At 36.6% G+C, this 18,329-nt stretch overlaps 1 pseudogene; it reads right to left on the reverse strand.

Annotated features, from left to right (window-relative positions):
* The window catches only part of LOC102998512 (endothelial differentiation-related factor 1-like), a 415,405-nt pseudogene that overhangs the window by 47,511 nt on the left and 349,565 nt on the right, over positions 1 to 18,329 (reverse strand).

Here is an 18,329-nt window from a genome sequence, read left to right on the forward strand (position 1 = left end):
TATCAGGGTGATGGTGGCCTCGTAGAATGAGTTTGGGAGTGTTCCTCCCTCTGCTATATTTTGGAAGGGTTTGAGCAGGATACGTGTTAGCTCTTCTCTAAATGTTTGATAGAATTCACCTGTGAAGCCATCTGGTCCTGGACTTTTGTTTGTTGGAAGAGTTTTAATCACAGCTTCAGTTTCAGTGCTTGTGATTGGTCTGTTTATATTTTCTATTTCTTTCTGGTTCAGTCTTGGAAGGTTGTGCTTTTCTAAGAATTTGTCCATTTTACTGGCGTATAGTTGCTTGTAGTAATCTATCATGATCCTTTGTATTTCTGCAGTGTCAGTTGTTATTTCTCCTTTTACATTTCTAATTCGAGTGATTTGACTACTCTCCCTTTTTTTCTCGATGAGTCTGGGTAATGGTTTATCAATTTTGTTTATCTTCTCAAAGAACCAGCTTTTAGTTTTATTGATCTTTGCTATTGTTTCCTTCATTTCTCTTTCATTTATTTCTGATCTGATCTTTATGATTTCTTTCCTTCTGCTAATTTTGGAGTTTTTTTGTTCTTCTTTCTGTAATTGCTTTAGGTGTAAGGTTAGGTTGTTTATTTGAGACGTTTCTTGTTTCTGGAGGTAGGATTGTATTGCTATAAACTTCCCTCTTAGAACTGCTTTTGCTGCATCCCATAGGTTTTGGGTGGTCATGTTTTCATTGTCATTTGTTTCTAGGTATTTTTTGATTTCCTCTTTCATTACCTCAGTGATCTCATAGTTATTTAGTAGTGTATTGTTTAGCCTCCATGTGTTTGTGTTTTTTACATATTTTTTCCTGTTACTGATATCTAATCTCATACGTTGTGGTTGGAAAAGATACTTGATACGATTTCAATTTTCTTAAATTTACCAAGGCTTGATTTGTGACCCAAGATATGATCTATCCTGGAGAATGTTCCATGAGCACTTGAGAACAAAGTGTATTCTGTTGTTTTTGGATGTAATGTCCTATAAATATCAATTAAGTCCATCTTGTTTAATGTGTCATTTAAAGCTTTTGTTTCCTTATTTATTTTCATTTTGGATGATCTGTCCATTAGTGAAAGTGGGGTGTTAAAGTCCCCTACTATGATTGTGTTAGTGTCGATTTCCCCTTTTATGGCTGTAAGCATTTGCCTTATGTATGGAGGTGCTCCTATGTTGGGCATATAACATTTACAGTTGATGTATCTTCTTCGTGGATTGATCCCTTGATCATTATGTAGTATCCTTCTTTGTCTGTTGTAATAGTCTTTATTTTAAAGTCTATTTTGTCTGATATGAGAATTGCTACTCCAGCTTTCTTTTGATTTCCATTTGCATGGAATATTTTTTCCATCCCCTCACTTTCAGTCTGTATGTGTCCCTAGGTATGAAGTGGGTCTCTCGTGGATAGCATATATATGGGTCTTGTTTTTGTATCCATTCAGCCAGTCTATGTCTTTTGGTTGGTGCATTTAATCTATTTATATTTAAGGTAGTTATCGATATATATGTTCCTATTACCATTTTCTTAATTGTTTTGGGTTAGTTATTGTAGGTCTTTTCCTTCTCTTGTGTTTCCTACCTAGAGAAGTTCCTTTAGCATCTGTCGTAAAGGTGGTTTGGTGGTGCTGAATTCTCTTAGCTTTTGCTTGTCTGTAAAGGTTTTGATTTCTCCTTCGAATCTGAATGAGATCCTTGCTGAGTAGAGTAATCTTGGTTGTAGGTTTTTCCCTTTTATCACTTTAAATATGTCCTGCCACTCCCTTCTGACTTGCAGAGTTTCTGCTGAATGATCAGCTGTTAATCTCATGGGGATTCCCTTGTATGTTATTTGTTGTTTTCACCTTGCTGCTTTTAATATTTTTTCTTTGTATTTAATTTTTGATAGTTTGATTAATATGTGTCTTGGAGTGTTTTTCCTTGGATTTATCTTGTATGGGACTCTCTGTGCTTCCTGGATTTGACTATTTCCTTTCCCATATTAGGGAAGTTTTCAACTATAATCTCTTCAAGTATTTTCTCAATCCCTTTCTTTTTCTCTTCTTCTTCTGGGACCCGTATAATTCGAATGTTGGTGCATTTAATGTTGTCCCAGAGGTCTCTAAGACTGTCCTCATTTCTTTTCATTCTTTTTTCTTTATTCTGCTCCGTGGCAGTTATTTCCTCTATTTTATCTTCCAGGTCACTTATCCGTTCTTCTGCCTCAGTTATTCTGCTATCGATTCCTTCTAGAGAATTTTTAATTTCATTTATTGTGTTGTTCATCACTGTTTGTTTGCTCTTTAGTTCTTCTAGGTCCGTGTTAAATGTTTCTTGTATTTTCTCCATTCTATTTCCAAGATTTTCGATCATCTTTACTATCATTATTCTGAATTCTTTTACAGGTAGACTGCCTATTTCCTCTTCATTTGTTTGGTGTGGTGGGTTTTTACCTTGCTCCTTCATCTGCTGTGCATTTCTCTGTCTTCTCATTTTGCTCAGCTTACTGTGTTTGGGGTCTCCTTTGTGCAGGCTGCAGGTTCGTAGTTCCCGTTGTTTTTGGTGTCTGCCCCCAGTGGGTAAGGTTGGTTTAGTGAGTTGTGTAGGCTTCCTGGTGGAAGGGACTGGTGCCTATGTTCTGGTGGATGAGGCTGGATCTTGTCTTTCTGGTGGGCCAGACTGCGTCCAGTGGTGTGTTTTGGGGTGTCTGAGAACTTTTGATTTTAGGCAGCCTCTCTGCTAATGGGTGGGTTTGTGTTCCTGTCTTGGTAGTTGTTTGGCATGGGGTGTCCAGCACTGGAGCTTGCTGGTCATTGAGTGGAGCTGGGTCTTGGCATTGAGATGGAGATCTTTGGGAGCGCTTTCGCCATTTGATATTACTTGGGGCCGGGAGGTCTCTTGTGGACCAGTGTCCTGAACTCGGCTCTCCCTCCTGACAGTCTATGGCCTGACAGCCAGCCGAAGCACCAAGACCCTGTCAGCCACATGGCATGCATGTAAGTAAATGGCAGCTCTCCCCATCTGGTTATGCAAGCTGGAGAGAAAGGTATCATCCTTGTCACTTATATAATGGGCATAAAAAGATATCAAAGGCAGCAGCTGTGCCCAGTCAGAGTGGCGCAGTGGGCATTGTGCGAGTGGGCACCTGGCCCATATAGCCATTTCTTATACAGGTGTGAAAAAAAATCAAGAAAAAATAAATCGCATCTTTGTGAAGATATTTTTATGAAGACATTCTGTATATTTTAACAGTAGTAAAGTTTTAAATGTCTAATTTTCAACATGGTAATATTTACAGGGTATATACCTATAGACAAAGTTTAGTCTAATGCAAGTGATGGACAACAGAACCCAGTCAATTGTTTGTTTTATATGTTTTATATTTTTAGAATTCAGATGCCTCAATATAGCTCCCATTTTGATAAATAGAAGCACCTTTTTAAGCATATTGGTTTGGCCAAAAAGCTCATTCAGGTTTTTCCATAACATTTTACAGAAAAACCCAAATGAACTTTTTGGCCAACCCAATATTAAAAAACGAACACTGACCACCTATTTTTTTCCAGGCACTGTGCTATCTACTGCATATACAGAGATAAATAGTATTATCTCCACCTTCAAGAAACATCCTAAACATCCCAAATAGCTTGTGTGTCTTCTACCCATTTTCCCTGTCATCAATCCTGGCAGATGGCTTAATTCTATAGAAGGGAAGAGAAGCTTAGCTTGTTCATATGCAAGCAGTTGGTAAGCAAATGAAGGCTATTTTACTTGGATCACATTTCATCACTATCATTTCATGAGCTTCTTCAGAGCTGCCCAATAAAGTAGTGAATAGACAAATCTGGCTATTTAAGTTAATTAAAATAAAAGAAAATAAATTAAATCAGTTATTCAGTCACACTAACCACATTTCAAATGATCAGTAGCCACATGAGGCTAGAGGCTAGTGGCTATAGTGTGTTGGACAGTGCGGGTATAGAACATTTCCATCATTGCAGAATGTTCTGTTAAACAGAACTGTTTTAGAGTATGGCTTTTGCTTTTTAAAGGTATTGTCTTTGGTTACAGAGTTAGTAATCCTAATTTTTCATAGCAGCAAATTACTCAATATGTCAGACTGAAGCCCAAATTAGATATACAGATATGCAGATATAGAGATGCATATGCAGATATAGATATAGAAGTAGATATGAATATTTATTGTATATAGGTACCCAACTCTGACATTCATTCTTAAGGAGGAAAAGGATAAGTCAGTCAGTAATTAGCAGAATCAACCCTCTGAACTTTAAATCTGAGTGGGTGATAGTTTCAGCAATTCTTTGTGGCTTTTACACTATGACTGAAATTTTCCTGGCTGCTGTATTCTCTACAGTGATCTTGTTGGAAAGTATAAAATCTGTAATTACAGAATTAGCTCACAGAAGAATTAGACAGGGTATGTGCTTTATAAATGTCATTTGATATTTGCATGTGGCATTTAAATTCCTCCTAGTGGTAATGAACCACAGAGTTCTTTGTATTGTTTCTGAGTTGTTTTCTTTCGTTAATTTTGATTCTCCTTGCAGTCGGCATTTTAAAAGTTACTGGAAAAGTTAGACTTTTGTGTTTAATAATGCCACTGACATTCAGTAAGCTTAATAAAGAAATGAGAACCCAAGAACTATGTGAGGAGATTTTAATCTCTGATCTACTGTTTCCTTGAATTAATTACTGGAGAAAGTAGAATGGGCTCCCAAAATCTTATCCTCAGAGTTCAAGGAGGGGGAAGAAATAAAACAAGTACAGATGGACATAGTGAACTGCATTACAAGTGGATTAAATGTCATAATGAAGACATGTTCTCATGCAATGTTTTTGAGTTTTACTATTTGTTTTTATGGTTTCTATTAGTGTGTGACTAGGATTTTAAGTTTTACTTTACATAAGCAATTTTCCTCACATTTGTAAGTCATTCATTTTGGCTCTTGGCACTATTTCTTAATAGTATCTTCAATGGTCAAGTGTTCTTGAATTTTCATTGTCATTAACACAGGTGTTTATTTTCATGAATGAAACTCTTCATCTTGCAAAATCTTATTTGGCTTTAAATAGTTTTTAATTATGTGGATGCTCTGGATTTGTTTGTTTGTTTCTGTCATGTAAGCAGGATCTTGCATATAGTGATCCTCTGGCCAACTTTGGCACTGCTCTGCTTTACAGAATCCTCAATGGGGCCCTCAGTCATGTACTCATATGCACATGTTCACCCCCATATTCCCTTATAATTAATAATCCAGTGTGATCTGACAAAACACATTCGAATTTTATAACTTCTACTGGACTTCCTTTAAAAAGTTTATTATACTTTTAAAATTGCAGTTCAAAACAAAATTAAAGAACATAGATAAGCAAATTTTTCTTATTTTCTTAAAAGGAATATTCATAGTCTCCTCCTACCCTGCAAAGATAGGCACTGTGAACATCAGCGTTAGGCCCTTTTCTCTATGTATACATGTGTATGCACATATATTCTTCACAAATACAGGATCATATATATTATTTTATAACATGGACTTTTTATTTCACTATTTATCCTGAATATCTTTCTTATCCTATAACCTCTTAAGAAATGATAAACTGTTCTAGAACATCATTTGTAATGCAAGTACATAATTTACTGAACTGTCCGTATCACTGGATATTTTGCTTGTTTCTGACACTGTGGCTTTATTATCAATAACCTTTTGATTTCTTCACTCTAGTACACATTTACTTTTTATATTAGTACAGAAATTTCTGAAAATTATTAGAAATAGCCAAATTTTAGTATTCTTCTATTTTTATAAAACAATCTACCTTAATTTTGCTCATCCAAAACAATAATTCATAAGTTATTTGACTCAGCCCTGTGGAATTACACATTTTCTCAGCATTCAGTTCCTCAGCTTTTTACCCACCTGCCAATGCCTTTTTCCTACACTCCCTCTTGCTCTCATCCTCTGTCTTCCTAAAAACCTACTCCTATGTATTTTATTAACAGGGATACATAATTAATTAAAAACAACTTAATGTTTTCCTTCCTGAAGTTATTTGCATTTTAACAGGGGTCAAACCCTTATATTAACAAGATGAGTCTCTAATGGAGGAATTGTAGGCATCCACCAGAAGGTTGGAGAAGACCCCTATAAACAAATCACATAATGTATTGCTTATTCTTCTTATTTTAAGGTTTTGGGCGGTAAATGTTACCTGCTCTGTCTACTCATCAGTTAAGCTGCAAATATGCTTGATATACCTCAAGTCCTTCATATAAGTCAAGAGGACAAAATAGAGAGTTAGCAACTTCAGGCACAGATTACCTGCTGTTGCAATACTAGGATGCCTAGCATAGTGCCAAGCATACAATGGATGCACAAATCTGTTATTTAATTAGTCAACCAACAGTGATTTAGGCTGTGGTCATTGATCTCTAGATTGCTGACTTTATTTGCTTTTGCTGCCAATCGCTGCAATTCTGTTACAGATGATATGCAGGAGATGCTCGTGAGCTATGTTCATGGTTCCTTTATATATAAGAGAAAGAATGGTCCTACAAAATCAGGAACATTTGTCCTGAGTCAAAGGCCGTGGGATGAGAAACTGTGGCATAGACAAACTCCAGCCCCATTATGCAAAAAATATGAATAAGACATGGCTCTGCCAACATTCCAAAAAGTGAAACAGTTGTTTAAATAAGTCACTATTATAAATACAATAATAGAATAATATGCATGGTAAAATGGTACCAAAAGAATGAACCATGAACTTTGCCTGGAGAGGTCAGGGAAATCTTCACCCAAGAGACACTGCTTGAGCAGGGTCATAAAGGATGAAAAAAAGTTTGTTAGGTATATGGAAAGAGAGGAAGGAACATTGTACAGAAGGGTGAAAGAATGTATCAAGTTCAATAAATGGTAGATATTATGATCCTGGGCCACAAAGTATCAGGCTCCCAGTAGCAGAGGATCAGATTGGATTTATCACACTGGAATTATTATAGAGGCTTTGTGTGCTGTGCTAAGGGGCTGGGGTTCTATTCTCTAGGCCAGTGGTTCACCATCCCAGCTGTCCACTAGTACTGCCTGGGGAGATTTTTTAAAGTACAGATGTCCAGGACCCATCTACATGTGTTTGAGGGGTAGCAGATATGTTAGTTCCACTTTGGATGTGACAAGTTGGGGATACCTGTGGGGCACTGAAGATGAAGATGGAAATAACTCATTAGTGGTGGGATATATGAGCCTGGAGCTTTGCAGAAGGCTGTGAGCCCTAAATTTCTGTGGGTACAGAGCACATGGTACACTAACCTAAGTATAGGTAAAGTTGTGCTTGCGTCTCAACCTAACAACATAGCAGCTCTCTAACCTTGGGCAAATTACTTCTCTTTGAGCCTCAGTTTCTTAATTTGTAAATGAAGGTGCTATGGGAGCCAAATGAGATATAAATGAGAGAGTGCTTTGTGAAGTATTATGTGGCTATGCAGTTTTATTATTATCATTAATGACTCATGTACATATAATCAAAATATTTTCTTTGTGTGCACATGGTGCAGAAGAGAATATCAGACCAGGAACAAGTGATTTGTCTTCAAGTCTCAATTTTGTTATTCTCTACCTGGTGATCTTAGGTACTTTATATCACTCCTTATACTTCAACATCCATAAAGTGAAAGTTGGATGAGATCAGTGGTTTTGAAACTTCGCTCAGCGGAGCCTTAGCATTTTTCATTGAGATACCTCAAGGGCTCCAAAGGGATGGGGCATGGGGAGACTACAACAGTCCTACTTTCAGCTGGCTTATGTACTGAACTTTTCTATGGGGTTCTTTAAAAGAACATGTTTTAAAGCTAGGAACAGAAAAGTCTGAAAATTTCTGAGTTAGATGATCTCAAATGAACTTTCCTTCTGGAACATCCTATGGTCCTACAGTATTATAAATCATTCAGCCTCTCCAAATCCCTGCCTTCTCCACAAGACTGTATGGAGGAATAGTTATGAAAAGGCTCCCAAAGCTGTAAGATAATTCTCTAAAGTTGCTTACTGACAATATCCAGATACCAAGTGATATTATATCCACATCCACACTATGTCACTTAATTGGATTTTTTATTCTTTATGTTTTATGTATAAATATTGCAGGATAGGAATGAAAATACTCATCATACATGCCAACTCTAGTAGCTACCCAGACCCTATGATAACCTGGTTTCTGTGTTTGCATTTGGGTTCCCCAGTAAAGAATGCTGTGATCAAATATTAATTTCCAACATAAGCATAGAAAGAACACAGGCACACATATTAGTATTTTTCATTCCTCTTAGAGGCAAAAATTTGCTTCCTGTGTGGTCAGTACAGCTTGATTCCAAAACATGCCTCTGACTTTCACTTTTGCATATAGGGGTTTTAGTCCTATGGGGAATTATGCCTAAATTTCACAGCTGAGCTCTCTCCTGTGGTACCAAGGGAATTCTGTCCTATTAAAAAAAAAAAAAAGTCTTATTCAGTAAGTGTAAGGGAACTTCCTCAACCTGATAAAGGGCATTTTAGTGGTGAAAGACTTACCCCTAAGGTCAGGAACAAGGTAAGGATGTCTTATCTCACTACTTCTTTTTAACAGTGTACTGAATGTTCTCACCAGTGGGATAAAGCAATAAAAAGTTCCTGGAAAAGGCCTTTTATCCAGAATATATAAAGAATTCATACAATCCAGTAAAAAGAAGATAAAACAACCCAATTTAAAAATGGGCAAAATGATTTTAATAGACATTTCATCAAAGACGATATATAGATGTCAAATAAGCACACAGAAATATGCTCAGTATCATGAGTCATTGGTGAAATGGAAATAAAAACTGCAATGATATACCCCTACACATTTGCTAGAATGGCTAAAATAAAAAAGATTGTCTATGCAAAATGTTGGTGAAGACATGGAGCAACTGGAACTCTCACACACTGCTGGTGGAAATGTAAAATGATAAAACTACTTTGGAAGATAGTTTGGTAGTATCTTAAAAAGTTAAATATGTTGGGACTTCCCTGGTGGCGCAGTGGTTAAGAATCTTCCTGCCAATGCAGGGGACACCAGTTTGAGCCCTGGTCCAGGAAGATTCCACATGCCGTGGAGCAACTAAGCCTGTGCACCACAACTGCTGAGCCTGCGCTCTAGAGCCCGTGAGCCACAACAACTGAGCCCGCGTTCCACAACTACTGAAACCCGCACGCCTAGAGATCTGCAACGAGATGCCACCACAATGAGAAGCCCGTGCACCGCAACGAAGAGTAGCCCCTGCTCACTGCAACCAGAGAAAGCCCGTGTGCAGCAACAAAGACCTGACGCAGCCAAAAATAAATAAGTAAATAAATAAATTTTAAAAAAAAGTTAAATACATACCTACCATACTACTCAAACATTTCACTCACTCCTAGGTATTTACCCAAGAAAAACAAAAGCAAATGTTGACTCAAAGACTTACACACTATACTCATAGCCACTTTATTTTTAGTAGCCCCAAATTGGAAATAACCCATATGTTCACATTACCACCTGTCTACTAGGTAAATGAATAAACGAATTGTGGTATAGCCATAGAATGGAATACTTCTCAGCAACAAGAGGGTACAACCACTGATATATGCAAAAACAGGGATATACATCAAAATAATTTTTTGAAGTGAAAAACGCCAGACAAAATATAGATACTATGTAATTTTATTCATACAAACTCTAGAAAATGCAAATTACACTATAATAATAGAAAGCAGATCAGTGGTTGCTTTGGGACAACAGGGGTGGGATGGCAGGGACCAAGGAGGAGCAGGAGGAAAAGATTACAAAGAGACTTTTTGGGGTGATGGATATGTTCATTATTTTGACTGTGGTGATGCTTTCATGAGTCTACACATACGTAAAAACTCATCAAACTATAATTTTTAAACATATGGGGTTTACTGTATGTCAATTACATCTCAATAAAGTTTTAACAAAAATTAATTACCTGTCATTTTTGGTGCGTATTAGTCTTCTATTTTTACTTCATTAGAAAGAAACCCATGACTTGCTGTGGAACTTGAGCAAGTTACTAACATCACTGGGATTCAATTTCCTCAATTTTAAGAAAGAGTTGACTTCTACAATGATAAAAGATCCCTTCCATCATCTCTAATTTATGATATACAAGCCACATTCAAGAAGATGGAGAAGTCCTAAACTCCGATACTTAAATTTTAATGACAAAGAAATTTTCTTCTGGAATAAGGAAGGGTGGAAGCATTATAATTTGACATATAGACTCTGACTGTGGCTCTTGTACCATCAGCTGCTATGGCTCCTTTTATTGAATTTTCAGTTTGTGAGGCATTTGTGGAAGATTACACCTGAGCCCAGGCTGAGTCGGTCCCAGGATGATAATCAACCAACAGGAGGATCTGAGGCATCTGAGTGCCCCTGGGTCACTTGAGATTCTTTTTAGATCTTATACAATTAATATAAATTTGTAGTGTCCATGAGATTGAAATTGATGTAGGCTGAAAAGCCAGAATACTTTAAAATTCTGTTCCAAAAATCCTTAAATGTTTATAAACAATGCTTTCTGGAATGATAGGAATTGAAAGGAGTGTGAATAATTTTATTAATATTAATCTTTATTTTCCAAACAATAATTGAAAGAACAAACTAATAAATAATGTTAGCATTCATTGAATGCTTATTTGGTTTCAGGCACTGTGCTTTGCATATGTTATGTCATTTAATCCTCAAAACTATTCAATATTATATTTACTTTTTTACAAAAAAAATGAAGGATGCCACTCCTGAGATAAATGCCCAGTATCACATAGCTAGTAAAGTGCCAAGTATTAACTATTTTCACCACAGTATTTACAGATCATGAATTTAACCTGAGCCATGTGGGTTTTTGATTCTGTTTCATTCCACTTCTAACTTACAGACTGGCCTTCAAAGTCACTTAACGCTCTTCATGTTCTGAGGTCTGCACTTTGAAAATTAAGATAATGATTTTCTTACAATCCACACATGGAGGACATAAGAAATAAGACACAATCAGATGGCAAAAAAAACTTATTTGCATTGATAGCAACATCTTCTATAAAAATTAGAAAAATAATTTTCATAGGTTTGGTATTTATCATTTATAGGTGTATCCCAAATGTCAACACAATTAATCTTGCTTTTTTTTTAAGATTAAAATAAAATTGACTGAACACTTCTATCCTTTTAGGAAGTAGAAAACTCACCACCTTTCCCCACCACCCCACCTTCAGAGAGTTATCTATTAACTGGTGTTTTCCTGGACACTCGTAGTTCTCATTTTCTATTCTAGCTGAACTCTGGGTCTCACTGTTATTTCATCCCCAATGATTATTCTTTTTGCTCTGTCTTACACAAAAATAGGGAGGGGCAAAGATTTTCTTTGATTCCAGAATAATGTCAATTTGTACAGATAACTCCTCTGAAGTTTTAAGGCAATGGAAGAGGGGAGTTACAGCACAAAACTACATAGAAAACAGTTAAAAACAGAGCATTAGACAATTCTTTTCTTAAAACTCTTTCCGTAGCCCTGTTAGCAGAAATTATTCACCAAATTGCTCTCTTTAGGCTCCAGTCTTCTGCCATATAATCTGAGCACTTTTTCTGTCTAATACCTCTGTCATTTTTCTCTTCCTCACTGAAACCCCCATATTTGTGATAACTTTCCATGATGAACAGTTCAGCTAATATTTTAATACATTTCCTTCCAAACTATAATCCTCCATCCTCATCTTCCACACTAACAGGCAGTTTCCTTTTCAAAAACATTTGTCTCCCTAAGAGAAATTCAGATGCCATCCACTGACATACACTTTTAAAAAACCTCATTTCATATTTAATGTACTAATACCTTGCTAATTTGCAGTTACTTGTCTGGTAACCTTAATACAAACCAGAAAGTAAGCATAAATGGTTCACAGGAAGCCAAAGTCACCATCTCAGGCAACTTATTTATAAAAATAAAATTGTATAAGAAGTAATAGTAATGATCAAAATGATAAGAAAAACATTAAAAAAGTTTGTCTTACAGATACATGTAAATCAATGAAAGTAGAACACTCCTTCACACCATATACAAAAATAAACTCAAAATGGTTTAAAGACCTAAATATAAGACATGACACCATAAAACTCCTAGAAGAGAACACAGGCAAAACATTCTAGGACATAAATCATAGCAATATTTTCTTAGATCAGTCTCCCAAGGAGAAAGAAATAAAAGCAAAAATAAATAATAAAAGCTTTTGCACAGCAAAAGAAACCATCAAAAAAATGAAAAGACAGCCTACAGAATGGGAGAAAATATTTGCAAATGATGTGACCAACAAGGGGTTACAAACAGCTCATACAACTCAATAACAAAAAGCAAACAGCCCAATCAAAAAATGGGCAAAAGACCTAAATAGACATCTCTCCAAAGAAGACATACAGATGGCCAAGAGGCACATGAAAAGATGCTCAACATTGCTAATTATTAGAAAAATGCAAATCAAAACCACAGTGAGGTATTGCCTCACATCTGTCAGAATGGCCATCATCAAAAAGTCTTCAAATAATAAATGCTACAGAGGGTGTGGAGAAAAGGGAACCCTCCTACACTGTTGGTGGGAATTAAAATTGGTGCAGCCACCATGGAGAACAGTATGGAGGTTCCTTAAAAACTTAAAATACAGTTACCATATGATCCAGCAATCCTACTCCTGGGCATTATCCAGAGAAAACCATAATTCAAAAAGATACATGCCCCCCAATGTTCATAGCAGCACTATTCCTAATAGCCAATATATGGAAACAACCGAAGTGCCCATCAACAGACAATGGGTTTAAGATGTGGTAAATATATACAATGGAATACTACTCAGCCATAAAAAAGATGAAATATTGCCATTTGTAGCCACATGCCTAGACCTAGAAAATATCATACCCAGTGAAGTAAGTCAGATAGAGAAAGACAAATATTATATGATATCACTTATATGTGGAATCTAAAAGATAATACAAATGAATCTATATACAAGACAGAAATAGACTCATAGACATAGAAAATGAACTTATGGCTACCAAAGGGGAAAGAGAAGGGGGAGAGGGATAAATTTGGAGTATGAGATTAACAAATACAAAGTACTATACATAGAACAGATAAGCAACAGGATTTACTATATAGCACAGGGAACAATATTCAATATCTTATAATAACTTATAATGGAAAATAATCTAAAAAATTATATATATATAACTAAATCACTTTGCTATATACCTGAAACTAACACAGTATTGTATATCAATTATACTTCAATTAAAAGAAGAGTTTTTCTTAAATGTAAAACAAAACAAAAGAACCCTCAAAAGCCAAAGTTCTCTTAGTAAAAATGCTGACTTCCATTGTTTAAAAAATGAGCAGTAATTAAGGAGTATAAGAACAGTTCCTGGATATGACATGCTCTCAGTTATGATTATAATACATTAATGAACTAATTTCTCATGAGATGGATGAATGATTAGAAAATAGCAATTATGATAAAATAAGGTACACATGAAGATAAGCCAACTCTGCTGCACAAAGTACTGGGAAAGAAAAGAAAGAAAACTGAGACAAAAAGCAAAAACAAAAAATAACCACCACTGGAATACAAAAGCCTAGAATTTTCTCTTTAACTGATAACTAGTAGAGGCAGTATGAAGCTTTAATTCAAACATTTGAAATTCCCTGCTAATTTAAAATCCAATACCACCAGCTAGAATATGAAATAAATTTTGTAAAGGAAAAAAAATGGTTGAAATATTTACATATTTGACAGTTTACTAAATATAAATAAACAGATGAATCACTAACTTCCTACTTTGTACAGCAAAATCTTCAAGAAGGAGACACCACTGACTTAGGCTTTAAAGGAATAACATTTACTAAATTTAGAGCCATGACACTCCAGGTGGAGGAAGGACAAAAGCCAAGGCACAAATGAGCCAATTACTTTTTATTCCATCAAGAGGACACTAATATCATCATGGATGAGTAGAATGTAGCTCCTGGAATGAAAAGCTGAGGGGTCACTACTCCAATGAAATGAGTGATAGAATGATTAAGTTAAAATAAGTATTTCTTTGGAATACTGGTAGAGTGGATAAAAAGTCCTGAATTTTTTCTTTTCTCTTTTTTCTTTTTCTCTTTTTTTTTTTTTTTTGGAGGGGGGTTAGAGGAGGTTGGGGAAGAGAATTCAACACTGATGCAAGTTATTAACAAAAATATGTACATTTAACTTAAATTTACAGGTTAGCCTTATGATGTGACTAATGCCATTGTCTAATACAAATGTCTGGAACACATTTTTCTCTATGTATTTATATTAGTATTTATTATTTCTTTATTATATGCATGTTATGTTACTTATCAAGTAAATCCAAATACATGGAACATCTAAACTTTGTATGCAAGGAAGTAAATAATATACTCAAGCAATCTAGTGCACATTCCAAGAAAAAATGCATTCACCATGTCCCCCAAATCTCAGGCTATTTTTCCATTCTCCCTCAATTCAAAGATCTTGTCTAACCACAGACTGAGAACCACTCAAAGAAGCTAGAATCACTCCAGGGAATTTTATATTTAGCAACTCACCTGGGTCACTGGTCTCTGTCCATGCCCCATATGTAATATAATATGCTAATCTTTGAATATTGAAGTTTTCCAAATAATAAAGTTTTCTATGAATGACCTAGCCACATGCACACACATTAGCAATTCATTATGTTTAATTTAGACCTCATCAGTGCATTACATCAAGTCCTAAAAAGACACAAAACAATATATTCTGAAAAGTACTGGGTTCTACCTTTTGATATTTTTAAGAGTGCATTCCTTTCTTTCATGAATTCAAATGCTATACTTTCTGGGCTTAACCTCTGTGTCAAGCTGTCAAGATGACAACCATCTGTTTGATTGGTAATTTTTTTTTTTTTTACTATGTTTGACATATTTTTAATGGTTTCTATTGATTTTTTCTTCCTAGCAATTGTACATGGTGATCAAAATATTTAATATGAGACTTTCCTGTTCTGTCTTCAAGTAGACAGTATAAGCTGTGTTCAAAAATATATTTTTAAAAATCCATATAAGACAGTGCTATGAACACTGTACATGAAAAAGGTATAAAGAATTTAGCAAATTGGCTCGTGTTCCCATAATGAAACTTAAAAATAAGATTTAAAGTAGATTATAAAGCAATCTTTAAAAACACACACAAACAAAAACAACTGAGCAAAGAATAGGAAAAAACAGAAATTTGACGACCAGCAAAGTTTTCCATAGTGAGCTCAGAAAAATCAAAGACCAGTTTGCTGAAAGAAATAAAACCTGTAAGGCAATTAAATGTTTTCCAGGGCAATTAAATGATTGCCCCAACCATCACTCTCCTCTTACCTCCTTCTTTCTTAGTCTGGAAAGGAACAGTAGTGGAAATTCTGCAGAGATTCTTATACATTGTGAAAATTACCTAATCAGCTTTGTAAAAGCTATAGAATCTCAATTACCATCATATCTTAATAGGATTTGGAATCCACTTGATCCAAATTTTGTCTAGATGCCATTTGTGTGTGGCAAAATGAACCAGACAATTTTGTTTCTTTCTGAACTATACATTTAAGTTTTTGTACCAGAAAGATGTATCCTAACATCCCACCCCTGTGCTACACTTTCTTTTAAACACCCAGCACAGCAGCACCAGCAGGATTTTTCATGGAGGAAGTACACAGGCTACTCCTGAGCAACCAACTATTTTGCAGACTGGCTTTCTCCTCAAATTTGGCTCCTAGATGCCCAGAGCACCCACCTGAGCAGACATATCCTACATCTTCAGATGAGAGAGATAAATGAACTCCATAGAGGGCAATATGAATTCTAAGATAGAAGTTGAGAAGAAAAATCAACCCTCTTACTCTTTTCTACAGGACTAGAAAAAGTTGTGTGTGTGCTTACCTGATGGCAGTGAGCTTGCTCTCTGTGCCAATGAAATTAATCCTGAAGCTAATGTGAACTGCGCCTGACTTCAGAATAGCAGCTCCTTCTGCTATTATCTGACAGCACTACCCTTTCAGAGAGTCTTCTGGCCTTGTGCTGTGGACATTTGCTTCCTGAAAAGATAGTTGATTGGACAGTTTAACTTTGTGAAGTTTGGGTGAATCTAATGATATTTTTCCCCATATAAGTTGCATGCATGTGAAACTGAACTTATACATGATTAAGAGGAGTCTTTTCTGCCCATTTAGCCTTTGCATCATTTACCAGATGCAGATATCTTAGGAAGATGAAATCTAAATTTTTAAGTTATTTTGGATGCTTAAGTAAGTCCTGGGTGAACATGAAGGTTGGATGAGTCAACTAGAATTTTAGACTTGGCTAGACTTACTTTGGAACTAGGACTTGCAGCTGGCAACTGGGCAGTGATTCAGGAGGTAGCTGATGCTAAAAGAAAAAAAAAAGAATGTATTAGACTTATATGGTTATAATGAGCTCCTAACCTCTTTAAAAACACCCCTAATTTCCCTTGTGGTGGTTTCTTTTTCAATCCAAATAGTTTCTGGATGTTAATTTTAATCTGATTTCATCGGGACACCAATGTGGGGAGAATAAAGGGCAAGGCAGGTGAGTAGCAGAGGGATTTTTATCTGAGCTCCAATCATTCACTGGTGCCTCTGGTTGAAAACACCAGAAAAATGAAAGCGATAGAAATAGCTAAAAGCAAATTTAAGAAGAGAAGCTGGAATGCTCAAGTCTAAAGGTAGTTACTAGAGGAAGGAGAAGCTCAGAAATTAATGTGTAATTAATGTGTCATGAGAAGAAGTTGGTAGAAGAAGAGGCGGAGGAGACAGGAGGGAACGCGGAGGAGACAGGAGGGAACATGGAGGAAGAAAGGGAGAGAAGGGGAAAAGGTATGAACTTCATTACTTGATTAGAGCTAGGTCCTCAGCTTAAGCTCAGTTTTGCTGTCATAAGATGACCCCAACATCTCAATAACTCATAACATTTCTTTCTCTCTTATACTACATGTCTCTCATAGGTCAACTGCCGTAACCACAGAACCAGCCCCAAACTGGCCCTATCTTGTTTCTAACAAGATACTGAGTTGTTTTTCAGAGACAACAGAACAAAACCCAAAGTATGTGCAGAGGAGAAGATCTTGACCTCAAAAAACACCCAGAACCAAAGTCTCTCCCCACACGGAACCAAAGGCCCAGACGTGACCGGAACCTGAACGCTGGAACCCTTTCAGAAGCGGAGGGTCCAGACTGAAGCCCCTTTACCGTCCCTTACTGCAAACGGCCAAGTTCCAAAGTCCCTCCAGGGCTTCTGCATACCGACCTTCCTCCCCTAACTCATAAAAGTTTGACTGAACCCCAGTCTGACAAAACTGAACTGTACCTCCTGTCTCCTTGCTGGTTGTCCTCACAATAAAGTTTTTTCTTTTCTCAAAAGCCGGTGTCATAGTATTTGCTTGTACGTGTGTCAGGCAACAAGCCCTTTGCTTGGTAATGAGACAGGAGGGGAAGGGGGCAGGGCCCAACCACCAGATAAATGAAGAAGGGGCACAGCTGTTAGGATGCGATAAAAACTGGCCGGAACCAGCTGAAACCAAGATGGCTTCGAGAACAGTCAGGTCATTGATCTTTAGCTCATTATACCTTTGCTGTAATACTAAAAATCACTCCCCCTTACCCCCGGACAGTTCCGAGATGGACCATAAAAGGCCAAAAAGCGGGTGGTGGCCCAATTCCTGGAAAATCCCCACCTTTCCCCAAAATAATAAGAATATTCCTCCCACTTGTTAGCATGTGAAATCACTCAGCCCATAAAAACTGACAATCCCCTGCCCTGAGGCCACTTTCACTTTCTGAGACAGTCTGCATTCTGCCTATGGAGTGCGTATCTCTCTAAATAAACTTGCTTTTGCTTTTCTTTGGCTCACTCTTGAATTCTTTTCTGCACAAAGCCAAGAAGCTTCACTTGGCGGTCTGTCCTAAGGGTTCCTGCGGGTCCCAGGACATGACATTTCCCTCTCCTGCCACAGTAATACTGCTGCTGGGCAGCTCATTGTCTTCACTTAGGATGTGGGCTGGTAGACTGGGAGGCCTTAATGGAGGTTTCAGAGGGAAAATAGCATACCAAAATCACAAGACAGAAGCTCAGAGGGACACACTTCATCTCTGCTCACATTTCATTTGTCAAAGCAAGTCAAATGGCCAAGCCTGAAGTCAGTAGGGTGGGAATGTATAGTTTGAAA

The sequence above is a fragment of the Balaenoptera acutorostrata genome, chromosome 4 (genome assembly GCF_949987535.1).
Source record: "Balaenoptera acutorostrata chromosome 4, mBalAcu1.1, whole genome shotgun sequence".
NCBI lineage: Eukaryota > Metazoa > Chordata > Mammalia > Artiodactyla > Balaenopteridae > Balaenoptera > Balaenoptera acutorostrata.